This window comes from Drosophila santomea, chromosome 3R, assembly GCF_016746245.2.
Source record: "Drosophila santomea strain STO CAGO 1482 chromosome 3R, Prin_Dsan_1.1, whole genome shotgun sequence".
NCBI classification, from domain to species: Eukaryota; Metazoa; Arthropoda; class Insecta; order Diptera; family Drosophilidae; genus Drosophila; species Drosophila santomea.
Genome location: NC_053019.2, coordinates 18,834,911 through 18,860,715, shown reverse-complemented (window position 1 = coordinate 18,860,715; position 25,805 = coordinate 18,834,911). Strand labels below are relative to the sequence as shown.

The following is a 25,805-nucleotide window of genomic DNA, read 5'->3' as shown; positions in this document are numbered from 1 at the left end:
TATACTCTTTTAGGACGATAATTATTAAGATTGAAGCATCTTTTTTATAAAAATAATGTAATTAGAATACTGTTTTGTTTCCTTTACTAATAATTTTTTGTTTAGGTGCAGCTCCTTGAGTCGCTCCTTCTGCTGAACTGCTCCTGCATCATTAGCAATTGTGGGCAGGCCAAGGCGTGGGGCATGGGAAATATTTGCTATAAATGCATGCAACATTAAGTAGAACGCATTTTTTTCAGGCGGCCATGGAGCAGCAGCAACAGCATCTGCAACCTGATGACGCCACACGCCACTTCACTTGGTTGCCTCGCGTCGCTGTTGCTGCTGCCACTTCTTGTTGCTGTTGCAGTGTTGCTGCTGATGCTGTTGCTGTTGCTGCGGTGTTGCTGTTGTGCCTTTTCACAGCTCAACGCTTGCGCACATTTGGGGAGCCTGAGAAAAGGGTTCATCTTTGGCTCTTCTGTGTGCCTTGCGCCGTTTGCTTTATTTCTTTCCCAGAATCTTGACGGCTATTAAGGAGCAAATAGCAACTGCAAAAACAAAGCACAAAAATGAAAAAGAAAAAAAAAAGCTGTAAAATAAAATTATTATTTTCTTTTCGTGCTCATAATTTGTGCCGCTGCTTCTTTGGCCTCAATTAGTAAAAGACTTTTCCTTATTACACTTTTAGCCATGGCTCCAGCTTTTCCCGTTCTCAGCAGCAGTAGTTCCTCCTCCAGCAGTAAATTAAGTTACGACTTTATGCTGCATATTAGGAGCGGGTAGGAGGACCAAATGGTCCTGGATGCTTTTGAGGGCGGGCAGCCGCTAAATATTTATATTATTGCCTACGAAATTGCGAAATAACGAGCAATTAGAAAATAACTATCTTAATTATATTTTTTTTTATTATCCAGCACACTTTAACTGCAGCAAGAGATTTTCACAATTTTTTTATTCTAAATTGCAATTGTATTTATCTCTAACATAAAACGGCTCTTAAACTTTTAGGTCTGTATATGTGTCATTAGGCATTTCACGTTCCTCTTTTCTTTAATTTTGGTCCTCGCTGAGCTTAAAATGTTATTCCTTCTTAACAATCAGTTAATTTTATTATAGGCCATGATTCATGCCATGCATACTCAGCTTTTATGACTCGGCCATTGAGATCAACGCCCACTGCCAAGGACTTCCTTCCACTGCCATTTTCCTCCCACTCCTTGATATTGTTGTATTATTTATTGTCAATATATTTTATTTAGCCCAGCATATCAACCGCTGAGCATTTGCGGCCATTTAGTTGCGATAAAAACGAAATTTATGCAGCTAAATCTTGTTTTTAGCATACAAATAAAAGAGGCAAAATGCAACTAGAGCTGCGAGTAAATAAAGAAAAAATTCTATTTTCTCAGGCAATAAAAATGTCAACGACGTCGCCGCAGACCAAATGGCAATTGCAGCCGTCGGAATATCCCTCGTTTTTGTCCATTTCTTTTTTTTTGCCCATTTTTCCACTCGTTTTCTCCGCGCCTCCAAAGTGATTTATGCATTTCGCATGCAAAACGCTAATCAGTGGACCCAAGACCCCCAACCCATCGAGTCGCACTCGAGAAACCCAATAAAAGAAGGGCAGAGCTCGCAGAATCCCTGCATAAAAGTCTGAAATGCGAAACCCAAATAGCGTTTAGCCAAAGATGACTAATGTGACTCCCGAACGATGACCAACTGGTCAAGTGGTCAAGTGGGTTTGGCCTCCACTCCATTCGTTTTGCATGTGGAAAAGTGTTGAGGGTGATGGAAACTCGTGCTTCGATACATTTTTTAACCCCAATTTGAGGGGTTGTTGAATGGGCCAAACTTGTTGAAATATACGCGCATATGCCAAGCATAATTACGGCGAAAAATATTGTAAATTTGTAACTTTCGTAAAGTGCTTCAATTAGTAATGAGCACGGGTTAAGAGCAATACGAGAAAATCGCGGTAAACTGAAAACTGAAGTGGCTTCAACATTTTGGCTTGATTTGGGCAAGGCCATTTGAGCTTTCGGCGGAAGTAAGGTTGTATAATTAATTAATCAGGCCAAATTCACATTCAAATTCTGACAAGCAAGGTTCATATAAATTGGGAATTTTTGAGACGGTATATTTTAACCCATGCTGTAAACCAAAATTTTTATGCAATCCCTAATGTGTTTGTTATTAAAAAGTCGGGTTTCAGGAACCAATAAATAATTATATTTTCAATAATTTCCTACTGGAATATTTCCAAATTTATTTCATAGTAAGATACGAATTGACATCAATTATTTTAGCTCATCTTTTTGATAATTGATAATAACCAAAAGATGAATTGAGAAAACAGCAGCCACTTGCCATCTCATCTGACATGAAAGGACAACCGCAATTTCCAATTATACTCGATTGGTTGTGTGTGAATTTGTGAGCAATAATGCAGAATGCATCGGTTTTAAATTCACATAAACTCACACAAAAACATTCCAGCGACAGAGAGCCTAATAGGCTTCATTTCACCTTTTCGGCATTTGGCAAATGCAATTAAATCCAGAAGGGGCCATGGCATTCCGCCCATTCGGAGACTGCAAAAACCGCCCAGACAACTCAAAATCACTTGCCAATCAAAGTCAGGCGTATATATTTGTGGGATCCATATCAGACGATTTGCGTGCACTTGACCACAAAATTAATTAACTAAAATATGCCAGGCAGGTTGGGCATGGGTGACAAGTGCATCGCAAATTTAAAACCCAATTTTCCCCAACCAATTTCCCCAACCTCGATATGGTTTTGGCTAACAAAGCTATCAAAAGCCGAGAAATAAGAGTGGCCAACCCACTGGGCAGCAACAACTGCGACAAAATGTCACTTGGCCGACAATTTACAGACGCTATGCACACGTAGGGGCATTGCGTTTCAAAAATATATGTATTTTCATTGAAAATGTAATATTTTATATATTTAATCTCATATTTTATAAAGACTTTGAAACTGTAAAAATAAAAATTAATTAATCATTTTTTTGGTTTGTTGTTTCTTAGTAGTTATATTAATAAGACGCACTGTACCGCTGGTGTCACAACACTGCGACTGAGAAGGCGCCAGCGAAAGAGGCATAGTTATTGCGCATAGCCCGAAATGTTCATGTCCTGATGCCACAATTAACTAAAAGCGCGCATCAAATTACAAACAAACAAACGAACGAAGGAAGGACAACTAGCCGGCTACAGCAACTACAAGAACAAGGATAACTAGAACAGCAGCAGAAGCAATAAGGAGCGACAAGGACATGAAACGGAAGCAACAACTGCTGTTGCTCCAATATATGTATGTGGTAGTGTGTATTTGTGAGTGGGGGTATTATTGTTATTTCAGTTGAAACTCGAATTGCTTGTAGATTTGTTGGCAACAGCTGTGCATTTGCCAAGCAATTTCTGTCCGCTCCTCGGACTCCGCACATCTGCAATTTATGTATCCTTTGGCTTACAAGGATAGAGAATGGACGGTCAAGTGTAGGATATATATATACGTCTAGATGATGGTATTGGTAACCAAGCACAACATTGCCACCCCCACCACAACGAGCTACACCAAACCCCACCATTTGCAATCTGCATTGTCTTCGGGCCAGGCCACAACCAACGCCCCTCATTGTAAGCTACTTAAGATTTTGCACAGATTACTACCTCATATATGCACGCCGAAGTTGGAGAGCGCAAATTGAGTGTGAGTTTTCCATAGATAATCTTTACAAGCAATTTAAAGCTGGACAAGTGCTAATATAACAACCAAAGCGAGAGAGATAGTGGCTTAGTTGGTTAGCAGGTAAGCAGGTAGAGCTAAAGGTATACAAGTGCTGCTGGCCCTCCTATCACGTGCGATCAACTAATTAAAGCAACAAAACCCCGTCTAAACAGGAAGCCTTCCATTAGCCCCCAAAGAACAAAAGCCACTGGCATTCAACGGGCTGAAAATGAGGCAAGACCTGGAAAAAGTTGCACTTGACTGATTACCTTTGCCTCAATACCACTCCTTACCTTTCGCCTTCTGCAACATTAATGAGCAGGAAGCATTTTCCTCAGCACAACATACCGAGATTCAATTATGAATGAGTTTCAAATTACAGTTACGGGTCAAAGCTGTCGGTCTGGTAAAAGCACGAAATTCCCATTTGAAACGGGTTCTTTTTTCAAAAAAGTTTCACATCAATAATTTCCATCAAAAATTTATTTTTAAGCTTCCCTGAATTTCAATTACACCTACTCAAGCAAAACAAAATAAAATTCTTTTTTGAGCAATGTATTTTAAGTTAAACGAATCAGGTAGCTAAGACTATTTATTAAATTAATCAAAGCACCGTGAAATATTTACAAAATTACTTTATTAAGCCCCGAGTTTTGCCTGACCATAAATTATGGCTATAATTGTTACACGATGATAGGCTCTCAACTTTCTAGCAATTTTCGAGCCGAACCTATGAAAGTCAACCTTGGTGGACCCCGAAGAATGAGACCAACCTCATCGCATTTCAAGGCAGCCGAAATGGGCGTGGACTCCAAATGGGAAAAGAGCACCGAAAGTCGGAAAAGCAAATCTCCGCCCAACCGTAGGTGACTCCACTCAAGTTAGCTGAACTAAACCGAACTGAAATGACTCACTACTGACAAGGCAGTTGGGAAGCTGGGGATTTGAGGAGCTGAGAAATTCGAAATCCGAAGGTTGGCTGCCTGGCATGCGTAGATAAATTGAGTTGAATGGAGCGCTACTGATTGGACTTACGATCCAGGAAGGCAGCAGTTGCTACTGCCACTGCCAACGCCACCGCCGTTGTCTCTTTCGGATTTTCAATTATGGTTAATCATGCAAATGTTTGTCGCCTGTGAAAATGTTTTACATAATGCAAAGTGAAATGCTGCATGGCCATTCAAGCTATTCAAGCCATTCAGGTGAGTTTCAAGCTGAGCAGAGCATTATAGTCCAATGCATACATGAATAATTGTCTTTTTGTGTGTCCATCTTACAGCTGCTGCTTCGGCCGTATCCCTTGGATACATATGGCATATGAAGACCTGATGCTGGCCCTGCTGCTGATGCTGATGCTGCTGGTCCTGCTGCTGCTCAGGTAAGCCGAGCAATTTTTGCTGCCTGATTTCACAACTCCGACACCAGAGTGTCAGGTTGTGGCACATTCCCCTAGCCCAAGAGCCCACTACTCTATGTTCTGGCCTTTGCTTCGTTTTGGGATTAGAAAACAACCCCGAAACGTGTCACATTATGCCAGCAGATGGAGATAGGAGGCATGTCCTTTCCCTCCAGTCTCCAGTCTCCGATTTTGGTTTTGGGATTAAAGGAGAGAGTGTGCCGTCCATTGCCAAGGCATGTATCTTCATTGAGCCAATGCGAAATACCTGCTTAGGTAACTGCAGGCATCGAAAGTGCAGCAATCGAAGAGGATTTGCAATGGGAGGAAGCGACACAAAGTAATTAGAAAGTGGTACGGAAAATTATCTCTCTCAATCGCCAGGCAACGAACAGGTTTCTATTCTTTGAGCGTTTTGAAATAGGTTGTGCCTTTGTGTTGCTATAATTCTTGAAATGTGTTCTTTAGGCAATGAACAAAAAGTGATTTATATGTAAGGAAAAGGTACATTTTTAACTAATATACGATTAAAAACCCCTTTTATTCCACATACTTATTTACAACTCAGACACTGAATAGTTTTTCGCTACACAAGCGAGCCAATTCCGATTTCGTGTCCGCTCTAATGTATTAGAGGTAATTTATCAACTTTTAATCAAATGTATTTTCCATTCCTGCATGGCGATGCTCCCTTCTGTCCCGCCGCATATAATATATGTTCGTTGCTCATGCCATTACGTGGTGTTACGCAATCGCCACCCCAAAAATGGCTGGCAAAAACTACCCCCAACCCAATCCAATCCAGCACCCCTTACACTATGTGGCTGGGCTGATCCTTTATAGTTTTTACATGCATTCCCATGCGTATTCCATGTGAGTGTGTGTGCCATTTGGTCATAAATTCAAAAAGCTGGCCCAGCTTAAATTTTGGTTTTTCAATTTTTGAATGCCAGACCTCTGACAACCCTCCATGGGTGCTCGGTGCTCCGCCATTACCCCGCCTCCAACCTTCAACGTCGAAGGACCAGCATCTCGCATAGTTGTGCGTGCAACTGTGAAACGTGTTACAGGACCGGCCAATGTCCTGTATCCCCCCGCCCATCCCCTTGATCCATCCGAAAACCATGAGATTTCATTTAATTAAAGCATTTAGGCAGGGGTTTTTCGGTTTCCAGTCGACGCCATATGTGCGTTGAATATATTAAATATACAAATACAATCCTTTCCTAAAGGACATCCCATCGAGCACCTAAACAAATATGTTCTTGGGCGCACAAAACAAAACAAAAAAAATGTAACGATTGCAGCTTAAGAAAGGTTAAACAAAGGTTAAGCTCGGGGTTCGAGAGCAAAGGTTTTTGGTTGCCCTTAAGCCTTACGGCCAGGCCAGGCCAGCCCGCCCGAAAGCCAACTCATCAAAGTTATTTAGTTAAAATTAGTGCCTGTCGAGGATGTCTCCCCAATATGCCAAAGCAAACAAGACGACGACACAGCATCATCGAATGGCTCAAGGGCCTGGCAAAGGACACGAAAACGTTTTCAGATCGGGGATTTGCGGGGACAATGTCGTGCCGCTGACAAGTGCGATGACAACGTCAAAGGCTGCCACACAGACCGGCTGGCTGGGACTACTACTTCACTGCTTCACTCCTCGGATCCTCGGATCCCCAATGCCAGGCTGCCTGCATGCCATGCCCGACTAGCTGCGAGGCACCTTTGGGAAAAAAGACGCTCATCTGGAAAATCAACTTCGACTTTCGGGCCACCCAGGCATCCAGCAAGGAGCTGAAGAAGCTGCTGCAAGAGCAACAGCAAGAGCAACAGCAGCGGCATCAACGAACCGCAAATCATAAAATAAACTCTTTAATTACGCCTCACGACTTGCCGGGGCAGACACGCAACAAGCCCAAGCCACAACCAAATGGAAAATTATGCAAAATGCAACAGCAGCAGCAGCAGCAACAGAAATTGCAGCAGCAGCAACTTTGCCACAACAGCAGCAGCAACAGCAGTGGGAGCCACTTCCGAAAATCTGAAGAAAATTATAAAATCTTTGGCACGACAATGTTGACGACAACAAAACTGCAAATTACCAAATTATTAGCCAACAGCAAAAACCAACTGCCAAACAGTGAAGGGTAGAACTTTAAGGAAGCTAGACTTATAGATGCACTTCGTATACCTAAGAAAAGAAAATTATAATTAAGCTGCACAACAAATAAGAATGTTAAATTTGTTTCTTTAAAAGATAATCAATCATCTGTTGGTAAGGGTATTCAAAGAAACCCACATGGGATCCTCCCAAAATCCATTTGGCTGCCGATGATGAGGCAGAGTGTTTTGGAAAATGCCAAGTAGGAAGTGAGAATACCAAAAATGCACTCCAACTCGCACACACTCAGCATGGCATCCACAAAAAGAGAGAGGGGTTCCGGGGCGGGCGGTCGGAGAAAATGAACAGAAGGGATAGCCGCCCCCTGCTGTAAAGCGCTTGTAAACAACCTGTCCCCTGTCCCCCGTCCCTACACATAAACTCGTTCCCAGGAAAACACCCTCCAGAGCTTGGCACCCACTCGATTATCACCGAAAAACGATTGACCTCACGAATTCGTAATTAATTTTCACAAAAGTTTTCCATTCGAAGACAAACTTCAAACAAAAGGCTGCAGCATCTCGTTGCTCTCTCTCTCTCTGTATGTGTATGTGAGCGTGTTTGCCCCAATCTGAATCTGTGTGTGGATTGGTTTAGTTTGGGTTCAGTATTTGGGATTGCTTTTGTGGGGAAAACCCCTCCCACTTTTTTCCTGCGGCTGCCACAATGTTTAAACATTTGAGCGCACACATCTCTGTGGGGGGCAGGGTATATGCTGTTGCCCTGCTCATCTCCTCCTCCTCCTCCTTTTTTTTTTTGGATACCGATCCCCCTCAATCAGTTCCACCTCAACCTCTGGCTCCTCTTTCACCTGGTGTGTGTGTCGCTTAAGTGCTGAAACAATGTTCCAAGTTGTAAGTGCAACAAGGGAACAGCGATCGAAGCCAAAAGCCCAAACTCCAAACGGCAAACTCCGAACTGAACTGAACTGAAACCAGGAGTGCACCAAAAATAAAGTGTGTAAAAATGAGCAACTTTTTCAATTGAGAAGCAACTATGTGGCATGCAGCTAGTGTTGCACGCTTCCATCTCGGGCGACAACGTCGACAATGACTAGCAAGATTTGGTCGGCAATACAGGTGGAGAAATGCAACAGTGCATTAAAAAAGAAATTTAACTGAAATTGAAATAAACTACAAGTTGGCATAATTTTGGTAGCTGGACCATTAATAAATGGTGTAAAAAGTGCGTTCGCACCTTTTATAAATGTGAATTCATCAGCAACTTATAAGTGCCAATATTTTTCAAGTGCAACGACAAGTTGGTACATTCTCCGCGCAAACTCGCCAAGATACAAAAATTTCACTCAGACTGAGACTCCACATTTTGTGGAGTCCCCCCACTCTTGCCACCCCGCCCACGCTTTTCCCTCCCACTTTGCCCCATGAATGTGTGCACAATTTTCAAACTGGCAGCGTAAAGTGCACAAATTGCAATTGTAGCTGGGGCGCGGGAATCAGGACAAGACAGAGACTGGGCGACAAAGGGGGCGTGGGACAAGGGGCGGGGCCAAATCGAGTGGGTGAGGGGAGGATAGGGGGATAGGGGAATTGGGGGCTCCAGGCAAGGATAGTGGGGAGACAAGTGAAGTGTGTGGAGGCGTCGTCGATTGTAGGCTCATGCCAGACATGGTGGGCTCTTCAGCAGAAGGCAACTGCAGCGGCTGAAATAGGTACTCTCACCAAGTACAGTGAACACTTGACGTCGGGGCCACAAGACATTAATTACAGCGCTTAAGAAAAGAACCAACAAAATGGTAAATTTAATTACAAAAAAAAAACGCGAGCAAGCAGATGTTAACCTTATTACCCAAGAGGAATTCATTAAAGCAGCCTACAAAATCAACATTGAAATTAAATTTGGATTTTACAAACTTACCTTTATGTTCCCAAGTGACAGGTTTCCTTGTGCGTCAGTGTCTGTTTTGAATTCAACTGAAATGAACAGAGACATGTGTAGTGTTAGAGTATTTATTTACATAAAATCCTTAGCTTAGGCTTAATTTTGTAATATAGTAACCACATTAAAAGTAATGTGATATATTTTTTAAAACGTTTCCTAGAGTATCATGAGTTTCCCTTCATTTGGACGACACTTTTTCCTCGTGTTTGAGTTTGTTTTCGTGCTGACCAAATGCAAAGTGCAAGTCCAAGGCAGCCTGACCATGTACATTGACACTTTGATATGATTGCCAGTGGAGTAGAGAGTGGAGTTACGTGAAAGGAGTGGAGAATCGGGTGGTGTTGGCTAAAAGTAGGGCTGGAGGTGGAGGTGGCAAGCGGATAACTTGGCAGACTGTCGGACCAGAGGAATCTTGTGGTTAGTTTGGCCAGCAAAAGTTTCATTTCGGGCCATCTTCCTCGCAACACAGTTTACAACTTCTGGTCAGTTCGTCGTGTTCAAGCATGAAATGACGTTGCACAAAAATCGCTCGACAAGGTGAGCACCGCTTTAAGGGGCAAAAACTTTAAGTGGAGCAAAGAGTAAAATACGCAAAAATGACAAAGTTGATGAGGTGTGTGTTCTTTCTGGGCGTTGGAAAATTAATTTTCGGCTGGGATGACATTCTCAACTCATTGTCAGCTGCCCCCTTTTGTCCCTGTATTGCCAGGATGCGCTCTTGTCCGCTCACTTGACTGCCTTTGTTGTGTGACTTGTAACTTTAGTTGTTGTCTGGGGGCACTTACAATTTCGCTCTAAAGTTTAATTTCAACGCTTGACTTGGAAAGTTTTTTTGCCAGCCCAGTCAGCCAAACAAAGTGACGGGATACAGGGAGAAAAAAGCATAAAGTTTGGGCTAGCAATAAGTAGATACTATAGGAAACCAAAAAGGTTATCCCACACATTTTTAAAAGGTCTTGTAATATCCTTTTTGGCAATCCTTTGAGAACATTAGTATATAGAAAAGTACAATGAAAACATTGAAGTTAATAATTAATTTCTAAACATTTTTTTCCGCGTGCACAGTCAGAGTTTGAGGCTTCAGCAAAAGTCGAGCGCGAACGCGAACTCTAGCTTGAAAACTCCTTCTGGCCAAGTCGACACAAATTGCTGCAAAGTTTTTTGGCATTCAAGTGTTTTAATGTCTCACGAGTTGTTACAGAGTCGTAGAGCAGACTCCTTTCCTCCATTCCGCACTCCACACATGAATTAATCAAAGAGCAGCTGCAGTTTGTGTGGCATTAAGTATCCGACTGGGATGGATGGGTTAAGGGGCTGGGGGGTGGCTGGGGGCACAGGTGGGTTAAGACCGCAAGGCGGTGGCGCCGCTAGACAAATTCAACTTAATCAATTTAAAGTGCTCACCGCAAAGTCAACAGTTCAAACTAACCGCAAGGCAGGAGACGGGGTGCCCAATAGGTTTGAAAAGCAAGGCAAACACCCCCGATCTCCTGCCCATCCGCTCTTTTGGCCCAGTGTTATTAGGCAAATTGTCGCCACATAGATACACACACACACATATATACATACTCTGACATTCTCACAGCAGGTTGCCGTTGACCAACAAGTGACCAAGGTTCAGTGTTTTACCCCCCATTGTCCTGTGTCCGAGTATCCCTTACACATTTTTTTCCTGCTCCTTTCCTTTCCTGGCGTTCCTTGCCCTTTGTTTGCCAACGTGTATTTGTGTTTACTCTGCTGTCAACATTGGAAAATTATGAAAATTAATATGAAAATTGTTGCTATTTACGGCTAGTTTACCCACGAAGTGTGTGCGTGCCGTGGCTGCCTCTTCTTAGGTTTCAAGTGCGGCAATTGTTGGTTTTAGATTTAATTACTTGAGTCAACTTGAGCCCTAATTTGATTGAGTATTATGTGACATTGAGACCTCTCTGCGAGTGGTTTCAATTAACCCAGGCTCCCACGGATGGGAAGGGGTTTGCTTTTTGTTTTGCTAGCCAAAACAATGAAAATCCTAAAGTAGCCTGCGGATGCGAATCGATTGAGAACCCTACTAAGAGGTTGGGACATAAAAAACGCACACACTCGACATTTGCATCTTTGACAGCTCTATTGTTGATCCTGCTGCATTTGCATCCTGCCACGCACATACTAAAAAAAAGGCAATAAAAATCCAAGGGGGAACTGCATTGATTGCACTGCGGGATAAAGGACTAACGCACGACCCCTTGAAGGCAGTCAAATATGTAAATGGCTCGTAAGTGCGGAAAACCTTTGATAAAACTCGACAGCCACAAGCAAACCTTTGATTAAATACTGAGTAACTAAATGGCACAGGCTTAAATATTATCCAAATGTATGCAGTTAATCTTTCTATTGCGCTCAAGGTATTTTAAAGGTAAGTAAACAAAGCAAATCTAACTTGCATCGCAATTTTCTAGCAAATTATTATAAAATTTTAGCGAAGAAAATCCAAATAAATCCCTTGACAGCATTTCAAAGCAATAAAGTCATAAATCCCATCTCAAAAATTGTACAACATGAATTGGCAGTGGAGCTCAATAAATTCGTTATATTTTCAAAGCCACTTAGGATTAATTTTTATTGTTCACCCCGAAACTAATGCCATGTCAATTGTCAACGCTGGCGCCCAAGACACTTAAATGCAGATTATGCATGTCAAATGGAAGCCCACACTTCAAAATCAATTAGCAGAAGCCTTCTCTGAAAAATCGAGGAAAAAGCGAGGAGCAAACATGTGGGCCACAACTGAACTGAAGAGTTGCCATTAAATGCCCGATTATAATGACACTTGACGGCTGCAATAAAACCGAAATTGCCTCGTCAAATGCTCAACCAGCTGGTCTAAAAGGCCGGGCTTAGATTAGATGAGCTTCAGTTACCGCTGAAAATCCCCCCGCACACCGCCATCACCCACCATCGTATTTACTGTCATAATTTATATGCATTTATGAGACGCGCTTGGACAGAGACAGCGGTTTTTATGGCAATTTTATTTCCTGTAGGCAAATAAAGCAGCTCGCCATGTGAGAGGCATTCGAAACTTCAACTTCATTATCGCGTTATCGCTACCCCCGCCGAACTGAAATGCCCCTGGCTGCATTATCGTGATTGCTGTAGTAAATGTTTTTTATTTATTGTTATTTACAAATGCATTAAACACAATGTTTAATTGCATCATAAAAAAAGCGACTGTCTGGTTCAATATAAAAACCCTATGACTCTCTCTCTATATCTATTGCCCACTCCCAGTTTCGATGGCAATTGAACCTTATTGTTAACAGTGATTGACCGCTAAGTGGGAGAAATCGCTAATATATTTTTATTGAATAAATTAGGAAAATAATTTAAGCAATCTTTAAAGTATGTTGGTCATGCACATGATACACAAAAACGCTTTGTTAAATAATTAAGCTTATTTTAAATGTTTTAACCTGTGTCGAAGACCCTTCACAAATTCTCTTTCTAAATCCACTTATGCGTGTGCCCACTGTATCTGGGTTCTAGGTACTCCGATTGTGTGCGCTCGTTGTCTGTTTGTATTTGTCCCTGATTGTTTGCATAGTGCAATGCTTATCGCAAATGCTTTTCCTATATGCGTGTGATATTTTTATGAGTTCTTTCGACCCCGTTGTTTCCCCTGCATTTTCCTCATCTGTATGTTTTCCCTGTTCGATTTCGGTTGCCTAGTTGCTATGCTCCTGCTGTTGCTGCTGCTGTTGTAGCTGTGTGTTTGCTGTTCACAGTTTTTCGTTTCTATTTACACAATTGACCCTTTCACACCCGAAAACTCATTGAACTTCATCAGCAACATCTACGGCAGCAACAGCAACAACTAGAGATATTGCTCACGTACAAGAGCCCCCCGCCCTGAAAAAAAAACGAAGAAAAAAAAAATGGAAACCGATGGCAGTTGGAGTTCAAGTCTTGGGCTCAACTGTAAATAGTCATAAATGTTTTGTTTATGTTTACAATTTAGCTGCCGCTGCCGCTGCTGCTCCTGCCGATGTTGCATTTGCTTTTGATATTGCTCTCGCTGCAGTCGCTGCTGCGGTTGCTGCTGCGCTGTTGCTGCTGCAGCGTGTTCCTGCCGCAGTTCGTGACTCCTCTAATGTTGTTGACGTGGTTGTTGCAACATGCTTCCCCATTCCCCATTGCTCTCTAGCCGCACGGCCTAAAGATTTCTGAATTGGTAATGGAGCATGTGCAGTTCAGTGAGGTGAGCTGCATTTTATTGCTATCTAAATCGCTGACTCTTAGCCATGTATGTGAAGCCAACAGGCAACAACGTGGTCCGCTGTCGCCGGATTTTTATTTGCTTTTAATTTGACTTGAAAACGGGGCTTAAATGTCAAGAGTTGTTCGTTCGGCCTGTAATCCACATAAGCACACACATCGCTGTGGAGCGCGATCGGTGCTTTTGTTATTAATGTATTCAATTAAGTAACGAACCGACAATTAAACTCATTATGCATATGGTGGGTAAAATGCAATGCAAATAGCCCAAAGCCCCACTAAACACCATTATTATGGCCAGCGAAAATGACTGCCGACCAAACCAACCAAACAAAACAAAAACTCCAATCGAGCCACATTAAAAGCATCATTAAATAAATTATAGACCATCCCCGCAGCAATAATGACATAAAAACGAAAAACCCAATAAATCTAACATGAAATTCGTAATGTAAACAAAGCTTTATCCATTTGTTGTTTTAGTTGTTTTTTATTTAGTGCTTAAATGCTTGTAAATATTGAAAAAAGAGGATAGCAGTTAAGCCTAATGAAAGTCATAAATAATAAACAATTTTGGAGGTTAAACTAATGAAGCCCAGAGCTAAATGGCAAGTGTTGCTTAGTGTGGGAACTAATAATATTTTTTTTTCTTTGCATGCAAAAGTTAATATTGACCTATCCAAAAATGTACTAATCTTTAAATATTTTAGTTATTTTTCCCTCTGCCCACTTCTCATTTAATTATCAATTACCTGTACCACATCCTCTCGCATGTCGGTACAAGCTTATAAATATTTTAATTAATTTGCATTGTCATGCATTTTTCGGGCAATTCTTTCGCCAGGTGTCAGTCAGCCCGTCAGTCAGCCAGTCACTCAGGCAGAATTCAGTGGTATAATTTATGCAAACTATTCGCGTTTCAAATGCGTGGAAATGCGCGGAAGAAGCGTGAATTTATTTATAATTTATATGGCAATTAAAAACTAATATTGTCGACTCCCACGCTCTGTGCAATTCAATTGCAAATTTATGCAAATTTTTAATTTCAGCCCGATGAGCGGGCGGCTTTGACAAATGTTTTGTAGTTTACGGATTTCGGCTTTTTTATTGCATTTTTGATGACAACTCGATGGGAATAAATTAAATAATTAAGTTAATTCAACATACGGCCGGCCAGCAATGTGATTTTAATTATTTAATTTCAAACTCGGCATAACTTATGCTAAATTTCTATTTCGATTTCTATTTCATTTCGGATCGAATTCGAGTTGCTCTGCTCACGTCGCCTGAATCATCAGCATCGATGATTAATGATTTTTAAAATGCCGCTCATGATTTAGATAAAGCAAACTGAACAATTTAGTCCGCTTTGTTGTCTCTTCTTTGTTTCTATTTCGGTTTGCATAATTAATGTCGTGCGCATTTGTTACAAGTTTTTGGTTATTTGTCTTGCTCCCAGATTAATTTGCCCCACCATCGTGTTCAGTGTTCAGTCCGTCCGATTGGCTGGAACCGAGTCGAAAGGGGCTTAAAGTCTCCTTCAGTCTGTCGGTGGGCTTAGCAACTTCTTGACTGCCAATAGATGAAGTTTGAGCAGCGATAATGACATTAAGCTCGCTCGGGATTATCGAGAAACTGTATTAAAGTCATTCTTTAACAAAACGCTTGAACATTTTGAATTGCTGATGGAAAGTACTAAAGAAACTTGAAATTTTCTGAGTGTATGTTTCTATTTCATTGATTGAAAGGTGTGAAAACGAACTCATTCAACTGAAACAGTCATATAAAATATGTTGCCCTTCCGTGAAGGCTGTGTCATAAATGGACTCTTATATGGAGCCGCGTGGGTGCGACTTCTATGGTAATATACGCGGAGTGTGAAGCTACTCTGGGTTCCTAATTAATATAAACAGTTTGTGAACTAACACCAAAAACACATACCGCTAGAAGCACCCCTTTGGTGTTTGGCATTTCCTGTAATTTGTCCGGCGCGCGGAAATTGCCGGCTTGGGTTATTTTTCTTCTTTTCGGGCCTTGTTGCATATTAATTTAAATATAATTATGATAATTTTTATTGTCAAGTCCGCTCAGCTGAGTAGTGAAGCCTCTTTGCCACATGCTTCGCCTTGACTTACCCAAATGCCCTCGGCAAATAACCAACCCTTTTTCTACCATCAAAAAGGATTAGTTATTGAGTTATTTTCACAACTAAAGTAACGACAGGCAGCCGGGCTGTGAAGGCGAACGAACCGAAAAAAAAACTCCAAGCCAACCAACCAACCGACCAACTGACGCGGTTCAACAACATCTTGTGACTGACATTTGTGCGTCAAATTAAGTGAACTCTTTTCTTTTTAGTTTTTTTTTAGAGGAGGAACTGCAGCCGGAGAAGGAAGAACTGGAGGAGGAGCACATGGTCAAGTCGAGCTTCCTTCCAGCCAGTCTCGATCACTGAGTGACTGTGACTGTTGTTGTCTTCGGCCTGTCCCCTGCATTGCGTAAACTATAATTAATAAGAAAACATGTTATGGTTATGGCTGCCGCTGCCACAGCCACTGCCACAGCCACTGCCACTGACGCTGCTGCTTCGTTTTTCTTTGTGTGTGCCCCAACTGAAAATTGTTTCTTGTGCCCCGAGCCCGAGGCATGAGGCCACAATTCACCCAGACCAGACACAGGGCATGAAAGCGGTGGTTCTGGTTCTGGTTCTCCGGCTTCTTCATCGGTTTGGTTTTGTTTGGTTGGCTTAAGATACCCAGACGGCGGTTCAGATCGAGAACGCAGCGTTTTCGGGATGCACAACATATGTTATGCATTTTTTAGTTGTCTTCGGCATTCAAAAAATTATGTAGCATTTAATTAGCGCATAATTGCGGCAGCAGAGGCAACTTTCGGGGCACAGGCCTCATCAATTTCAATCCGATCGGCGTGTTGAAAAATCTTCATCTGAGTAATCCGCCCGACAACAAATTTTCTAAGGCAAAATATGCACTAAACACCAAAACTTTATCTAAATAATAAAGAATGATACTTACAATTTGTCAAATAGTAAAATTGAGTTCATCAATATTTTGGTCTTCGAAATCTGTAAGAGAAAGAATTTTCGCAATTAAAAATAATACTTTATGCTCAAAAGTCTAAATCATTTGCTATAAATTCGTAATTTAGAATGTTGAAAAGACAAACTTTTGAAAAGGGGGATTTACAACAACAAAAAATGAATATAATAACAATTCGAAGCCCTTTGCGAAATCCGCTTGCTACTTAAAAGGCACACCCCTGCCAAACCGCCAAAAAATACAGAAAAATTATAAAAAAAAGAGGACTGTCGATTGTCAAAATGTCTGGAGCTCAGTGAATTCAACTCATTCTGCTGCCGCCTTCTATGGACGCGTCATTGTCTAAGGATGCAATTGCCGAGGACGACGACGACGACGACGCACAAGTTCAAAAGCAGTCAACAGTTCCTGTTCGCAGGGCCTGTTTGAAACTCCGACGTCGTCGTCCTATGCCGCTGCCACTGCCACATCGTCATCATTACATCATCATCGTGCTTATCCTTGGCGAATTTCATGCCTTGTCGTTTCGTTGCAGTAGTTCCTTGTGGCTTGGCAAATACTCAACAAACCATGAAAGTAAATAAATGTTTTGCAACGTTGCAGAAATAAAATGCAATTTAAGTCACACAAAAATGGCTAACAACGGCACGGAGAAAAAATACTGGTTAAACCCTTTTAGGCGCTAATTGATATCCATGCTTCTAAATTATAATCATAATGGAATATGTGTCTAAATAAAATTAAGTTTCTTTTGAGAAGTATTTGATTTTCTGTATTCTGAGCCAAGTTCTTGAATAACAACTATCTCTGACATTTTCATGATCAATATTATTTTTCCCCGTGCTGCAATGGGAACGTATCTGGAACGTTGCAGTTCGCCGAGGAGCCTGGAAAACTCCAGCAGGTCCTGGCTGCATTCGTGGTTCGTCCTCTTCCATTTTGATTTGTTTATTTCATTTCGTTCGGCTTTTATTTTGTATTATTCCTGCTGCTGCTGCTGCTCCTTTTGCCGTGGCAGTTAAAGTAAGCGGCAAAAGCGTTCTGGGGGCTTCGAACTTTTGCATTTTATTTGTGTTTTTCTTTTATTTCATTTCGAGTTTTCTTTTTTTTTTTTGTGTTGGTGTTTTGTGAGTTTTGTTTTTACTCGTTTTGGCACAAAGAAAAGTGAAATGTTTTTGGGCGGTTGGGTCTCGCTTTGGATTTTAGAAGTTCACGGGTGAGAGTCGGCAGCATCGTTGCAATTGCATTTCCACAGACATTTAATAGCAAAAAAAAAAAAATATGAAAAAAAGTGGAAAACGCTTTAAAATAATTACATGCGAGAATCTCCCCCCAACGGAACAAACAATGCGAGGAGTAATCGCACAAAAGTCGAAAATGAATCACCAACTGGCATCGTTCACTGTCGAAAAAAAAGAGGATTTGGGTAAGAGATCACAAAAAATAACAGAGCGCCGAAACGAATTAATGGATCAGCGATCTTATCAAGCGAGTGGAGCGCAACCAATTGAGCAGAGTGCAGCACAAGGTTTTTGGACTAAGCCTCTTACGGTGGGCACTCGATAACAGGTACCTGGCTGCAAGCAGGTACAAGAATTTCTAGGGATTCTGCCTCTTCTTTAAGCATGGTAATTAGTTTGAAATTCACTTTTAAGACCAAGTGAAACTATGAGATTGCTATAGAGACACATTTAGATCAGGCTATTCGAGTAGTTTTAACCTTTTCATATCTAGTTTTAGAAAGCAATGCTAAATATTCGAATTATTATACACGTTTATACACATCTATGCAAATTCCAATCATACCTAGTGATGAAGAGCCAACAAAATCAACGATAATAACAAAACCCTGCAGAAACTGATGCATTTGTGCACTACATGACTATTTCCCTCTTCAATCAGCCGTATCCATTACACATCCGCCCCAAGCTGTGAATGATTTAAGTGATTCGGTGCGCCTATTGTATTATTTTCACCCCCTCCTTTCGCCCACACCACATCACTGGAAATGCAGAAGAACTGCAATAAAACAAAATAAAAAACAAAACAAAAAAACAAGAACCAAAACAAAAACTGATGAAAAAACAACAGAAAAACATGAAGAAAAAGTGCAGCGGCAAATGCCAGACGAAACGGAACAATAATTAAAGCAATGGCAAAAACAACAACTACACCAACAACAACAACAAGAACTCGGTACACAAAATAAACAAAAACATCAACAGCAGCAGGAACAGCAACAACAACAACAACAACAGGAAGAGCAACAAGAGCAGCGGAGGAAGTAGGAAAAATGCAGCAAAGCTCTCTTTTTGAATGAGATGATGCGGGTTCCATCCTTATATACACAGGATATATGGCATGGAATGGGTTCAGGGATTCCTAAAGGGTTGCAAGATGCAGCCCAAGGTCTATCCTCCATAAAACGATGTCGTCGTCATCATCGTCCTTGTATCTCATGGATACACAAGGTATATTGGCTTTCTAGATGTCTAAACGTTAACAGGTGTTTTATGATCTAATACAGATAGTTACGTCTTCAATATTTTAGCTTAGGAACTTGGAAATTTCAATCAAATGCAGAACTTATATATCAATTCTTTTAAACCTTAAACTAAAACTATTGCTTCTATAAGATACAATGATATCTTTGAGATATTCAATTTCAAGAGCTATGTATTAAGTAATACCATGGGTATCTGCAAGTCGGACACATCTGGATCTGGCATATCTTGCATTCGTGATTTTGTTTGCTGCTTGTTGTTTGGTTGTCATTGATGCCCCCGCCGCTGTTGATTTGTTGTTGTTTTTCTGTGATGAGCCTGCAGAGCAGCGCCAAGGCAAAAATCAGTGCAAAAGGCGACGTCGCTGGGTGTCGTTTGCAGACAACTTGAAAAACATGAAAACGCGAAGCGCTCCTCCGTCCCATGCCCCTCGCACTTTCCCATCCCTCTATTGACAGTCACGTCAGTTAAGCTGCTGGGAACACACACGCAGCCACAGTGACGGCCAAGATGATAGCACACACATAACGATAAGAAGATACTGTGGAATTTAAATTTATAAGTTCGCTTAAGGCCCTAAAGTCACACAACGGCAGTGCAGACAAATGTAGATGAACGGTAGTAATGACTGGAAGTATGCCTAACTGCATCTTTAGTGCTATTATCTTGGCCGCGTCTGCAAATATGACGGGTCTCGGGCAGGGGAAGACACCCAGAGATTTCCCAGACAAGCAGGTGGCAAAGGCTTCAGGCCAGCCGAGAATCATGAGGCCAACATCATGAGCCAACTCCGGTAATTGCTGTCCGGGCCAAATGCAAATGCTGTTGCCGTTGTTGCTGCTGCTGCTGCTGCTGCTGCTTGCGTGTCTAGATGCTCGATTGTAGATTCTCGTCTTGGATGCTGCACTGCTGCAGCAGCATATCACATAGTTGCCCCTCATCCCTGCTGGCCTCGAATTATGTTGTTCTTCACGGGAATTGGTTTGGCCTCCTGACAGCCCACCTCCACCCTCTGCACCTCTGCACCACTGTCCGCCCTGAAAGACCCCACTCTACCGGCAGTCTGTGGATGCAATATGATTTCAATTAGTACCATTCGTTAGTGAGTGAGTGTGGCACTCGGAACTGATTATTGCATTTATAAATTGCTGTTTGGTTTGAAACTTCAAGAGGACTGTGTTCCCGAAGATGTAGAGTGCAGCGAGAATCATGTTTGCCTTTATTACTAGTTTGGTAATTATTCAAAATGCTTGTCTTAACTAAAAGCCATTGTAGACTTAGTGTTTCCCTTATATTTTCAACACACTATGTTTAAATGTAATCAATCAAACTATTGAAGTAGGAAGCATTCTGGGCATAAACTCATCCAATAAAACAAAAATTTTTATAGATCTCAAACAAACATTACAGCGAAACCTATCCTTTTTTTTTTTGTTACCTTCCCGCAGCGGAAGGCGAATTATTGCTTTAAACAAATTTATTTATAACCCAAATTAAATAACTCAGAGCAATGGACTTGACTCCGGTTGCCACTAAATTCGCTAGTCGAATGCAATTTGCAGATTTACTAACCCCCAGGAGCAGAATGAGCGGGAGCCACAGATGGAGCCGCAGATGGAGATGGCGATGACGATGGCTATGAAGTCCGAGGAGCCGGACTTGCTGCAGTTGGAGAAAATTGCAATTGCAATTACCAAGGCGGAGAAAGAGTGAGAGAGAGAGAATGCTGAGAGTGAGAAGGAAGGAGCAGCGCCATGCCACGGGTAAAACAACTAAACAACGCCGAGCGACGACAGTTTGACTTGCAATTTTAGCTGCACCAGCAGACCCCAGCAGCGAAATCAGCGAAACCGTGGTCGCCGCATCATCCCCATCATCATCCGCATCGTCAACATCATCATCGTCGTCGTCATCAAAGGAATCATCATTAGCAGCATCATCATTAACCAGTAAGCAAGGCACAGTGGAGCGTACTTACGACTATGCAATACCTAGTACTTTTTTTGTGTTTCAAGAACGCCTTAAATACAAAACTTTAAAGGAATGTAATGTAATCGTATATCACATAAAAAACTATCACTTTTTTTTAGAAACTGTCTTCAACATTCCTTAGTTTATGTTTAAAGATATACTACTCTTTTTAAAGCTTAAAGCTTGAAGCAAGCAAACAAAAGTGGTTCCTTTTGACCATTACATTTTGATGGTCAAACGCAGTATACCCCCATAATCCATGAGGATCTCGGGTACGAAAACCGCGCGCGCCTCGACCATATCCATTACAGCCAGAATACCAGGAGGCTCAGGAGCAGGAGCCGGCGGATTGCGACTGGGATTGGGAATGGGAATGGAAGTGGGCTTGGGAGTGGGAATGGGAATGGCAACGGGAATGGGGCAATGTGGAGCAGGACAGAGCACTGAGGGCCGAGGACAGCGAGTAGTTGTTGGCCTGCGGCTGCCCGTCCTGGCCAAGTTTGCGAGAAAATCGATTTTAGCGCTGCCTGCGCTCGCACGGGCGGCCTTTTGGATGCGAGTGTCCAGGTTTCAGGTCCAGATCCAGATCCAGCTCCACTGCGAGTGCGAGTGCGAGTGCGATTTCGAGTACGAGGCCCAGTCACAGTGCCATTCGTATTCCCCGGTCTACAGTCCACCAGTCGGCAGTCCCACTCCCATTTCCATTCCCAGTTGGGGAGTTGCACTCCTGTTTGTCCACAGAAAGAAATTTAGAGGGTAATACCTTTGAAAAGTTTACTCTATAACTTTAAGAACTCGAAGGTACGAAATTGATTTAAGCTATGGCAATCTACTTCTTTAGATAAGATTTCATAGGTCAATTTTTGCATTTCATTTTCATTCGTCATTTTAAACTATAAACAAAAAGTATAGAATTTTTAAAGAGAATATTTGAATCGTCACAAACTTTTCCGCGTCTGATTTATTGTGTTTCCAAGCCTTGTTTTACAACTCACATATTAAGATATACATTTATGCCTATCAGTACCATAAATCCCACTTTATATCTGTGATTATCTTTATGGGGAATACATCTTTTTTGTTTGGCTCAGTGTCCGTCTGTTTGTTTGTTTGTCGCTTTTAATGCTGAGCGGAGTTGGCGAAGGCGACTCTTGACTGATTTTTATGCTTTTGGCCCAATTGCCCCGCAGTAGCCGCTCCGTTCGGAAAGCGTACTCCGATGGGCACTGGGCGATGGGCACTGGGCAATGGGCATCGACCGGTTCTCGGTTTTCTGTGCTCGGTCCTCGGCAGGGATTACACCTTCCTCCCCCCCCCTCCCCCCCCCCCTCAATGCCACCCATTAGCGGCCCTTTGTTTGACTTGCAGTTGCAATATAAGGTCATTCCTCTGCTCTTGTTCTTGCCGGTGTTTTTGTTGCAGTTGCACGCTTTTCGTTTCGTTTGATGGCTGCGCACGCGGCCTTTTGTTAGTTTTCCCCATCCAATTTCATTTTTTTTTTCTTTTCCATTATTATTATGCTTTTTTCGTATACTCTTAAAGCGAACAACATCAGCAAAATCGCAGTCTAATCACTTCATTAGCCCGAGTCCCGAGTCTCCCACCGCTTTTGGCCATGTTAACACGTTGTTCGCCTGCAAGTTGCACGAACTTGCTGGCAAAGTGCGAAAAAAAACGTAGACTTTAATTGAAAAGTGTGGGAAGTGTAAAGGCCGATGCGACTTTTGCTTTCTTTGGTTGGGTTTACGTAGTCTCCTGCATTTAATGCGAAACAATTTAAATTTAATGCAAAACTATGGAAACTTCCATGAATTTTCTACCAATTTTGCATTCATAATTGTATACATTTCAAGCGAATTTTTAATGACTCTTAATAATAGTGCAAAATCATCGAGACAACTGTGCTTTTATGTAAATTTTGTTTTGACCAATTACTCGCCGTATAATTGCACACTTTGTAGATGTGCAATTATGTGTTGTTTGCCAACAACTAATTGCCTAATGGAGTCCATTAAAGTGTTCAACATAGAACGAATAAAGGCTTTTTAAAGTATCAAAACCAGATAACCAGCCAGAAAATCTAATTTGCTAACCCGCACTGTATTTGCCTAAACTTTTCTCACAATTGTAAGGTAAAATAGCATCAGCTGTGAAGAGTGTTCCTCTCGCTTATCGCATGATTGGTAGCAATGTTGGCTGCCACTTTTTGCTGCGGCTTCTGTGGCAGCAGCAACCGTGGAAGCAGGCGATTCTTTCTGGGCCTCGGCTCTCCCCACCTTGCCACCGTATCCGTCGCATTCCGGAGATGCCGGCAAAACACTTGTCAGCGACTTAAATGGCGCGCAGCTGTGCGGCATTAGCTGGAAAGGCTGAGGAGCTGAAAAGGCTGGGGGGCTGGGGAGCTGCAAAAGGCTGGGCAGCCAAGATCTGGGAGTTGAGGTGGCCAGCGATACCAGGGAGACCAGTGGACACACCTCTTAAGGAGGTGTTGCGACCGCTGCTCCAGGAAGTGGGCATCTGGAGGGAGGCATCTGGAGGGAGCACGGCTGCAAGTCCAGTGGAGACATTTGATGTGATTATTGAGTTATGCCCACGGGGGCAGGTGCCAGGCATATTTCGCTTAATTTTCTGATGAAGTTATTCACCGAGATATGGAACGCAGCGAAAATGTACACGTATTATAAGCACAGATAAGCGGCCACAAACAAGAAGGCAAAAAAAAGGGAGACACGGCAAAAGAAGGTGTGATTGTGCGATTTAAAAAGACAATCATTTCGGCGTCTAAAGTCGGCAGTTTAAGGTTTTATTTTGACACTGGCAAGACAGGTGTTTAAAAGACATTTCAATCGAGTGTCTACAGATAAGAGTCAACATATTGAAAGCACCTTATGAAAACAGAAATAATCAATGTTCTGTTAATTGACGTTTAATTATGGGTCGAGACAGCAATTAATTATGTTCATACATAGGTTTGATAGGTACTTTAAATAAATCATTGTGTAGACATTTCTGAACTTTTAAATGTCTTTCTGATTGCTGTTATTGCTGTGCATCATTTTCTGCATCAATAAAACAATGTTTATAAAAGTGGTTTCTTAATTTTTTAAGTTCTTCTATCTCAAAAGGGAAGTTTTCAAGAGATTTAGGAAGTGTTTATACAATTTAAGCCAAAGGAGTGAAAATGGACAGTTGTATAACAAAATGCAGAGTGCAAAGGAAGTGTTGCATAAATAATTAACATTTGTCAGGAAATCTGTGGGCAGCAACAACAAAAAGCCGGCCAGGAGTCAGAATTAGAGGGATATAAGAGGGAGAAAAAGAAGAAACGAAACGAAAACAGCAGGCACTACTAAATCACCGACAACAACAACAACAACCCCGGAGGATGAGGATAGAGTGGAAATGGGAAGGGAATAAAAACATAAAAAAGCGGCACAGATTGCCGAGAACAACAAAACTAAACACGGGCGAGCACACACACACACATAGACAAAAAACGCACACAGTTACACGCAAACAATTTGAGCACTCCAGCTGTGTAGTTGTTGTTGTTGCTGTTTTTTTCGCCGCTCCTTTCTGCCCTGCAATCAATAAAACGGATTAGGAATATCCTTTAAATGCGGCGCTTGGTGGAGGCTGCACACACACTATCGCACATACGAAATCTCCCTCACACACACAATTACACACATACACATGGCTGCAAATCTTTTACAATAACACATATATGGACATACATAGGAGGAATAAAAGTAGCGGCACTTACTTTTCGTTTTCGTGTTTCTCCGTTCGTAGTGGAAATTAGGAGATGGCAATTGAAGGTGGAAGGAAGCAGAAGGAGGACGGCAAGGAGGAGATGAAAACAAAACCGAAAAAAACGCACACTCAAACACGCACGCACACGAAGACACGCAGGGCGCAAAGATTTACCGTTACGCGACGCGAAGATGCTCACAGAAATGGCCAAAAAGGCGAAAAGGGGAAATATCCGTGTCTCCTCTTTCTTACAACTTTTACCTATTTACTCCAATTTTGATTTTGTCACTTGCATCACAAACAATTTCGCATTCGACCCCTAACGACCTTGCTGTTTTCTCCTACGCGCCACTAAAGTGTTATGCTACAAATGCAGTTTAAATGCTTGGTAAATTACTTGGTTTGTTTTTTTCTTTTCTTTTTTTTTTTTTTGGAGAGGAACACACACGACGTTTCAAATTAACTAATTGCTGCCGGTTGTGTCTGCGTTGTTACACGATGCCTTGATGGCATGGTAAATGGTAAATGGTAATTGGTTATTGGCCAGCTTGTTTGCTCATTAAACGGCTCGTTTTGGCCACCGTTTTCGTTTTGCTCAATTCTGAATCACAACACACTTGCTTCAGTTTTGCCGGCTTTTTCAGTTTCAATTTCACGCGACAAGACCGCTCGAGCTGGTTCTTCAAAACGACCGGATCTCGAACATTTCGACGACTGACCGCGCGGCGATAAATGCGTTCGTATATATTCGTATATGTTGGTCGCCTCAGCTGGCATTTTTAGCGTCACACGCACAGCGCGCGAACGGTCACTTTTTCGGTTCGATGCAACCGGTTGTGTTCGAGTTCGGAGGGCTTCGAACTTAGGATTTTTTAAAAACAAATGTTGCACAAAAATGTATTTAATTTTTTTGTATGCACTTTATATTATTAAATATAAAAGGGTATTAATTGGTAGTAGTAAATGCCCTTGGTAATTTAAATTAAGCCGCGCCACAAATGCTTTTTTATATTTGAAATCCGAACTAAATCGACGAGCTTAGTTCTTTTAGTACATCTGAGCGCATGCGC

At 41.9% G+C, this 25,805-nt stretch overlaps 1 protein-coding gene across 5 annotated transcripts in view; it reads right to left on the bottom strand.

Moving 5' to 3' along the window:
• The window catches only part of LOC120454709, a 153,807-nt gene extending 128,361 nt beyond the window's left edge, over positions 1 to 25,446 (bottom strand). For all 5 annotated transcript variants that reach the window (XM_039640254.2, XM_039640255.2, XM_039640256.2 and 2 more), the window contains exons 1-3: positions 24,746 to 25,446; positions 16,481 to 16,530; positions 9,165 to 9,220 (exon numbers count right to left, since the gene is read on the bottom strand). The gene's annotated coding sequence lies outside the window, so the exon portion shown is untranslated. The remainder of the gene's footprint in view (positions 1 to 9,164; positions 9,221 to 16,480; positions 16,531 to 24,745) is intronic.
• Between the last annotated feature and the right edge of the window lie 359 nt (positions 25,447 to 25,805).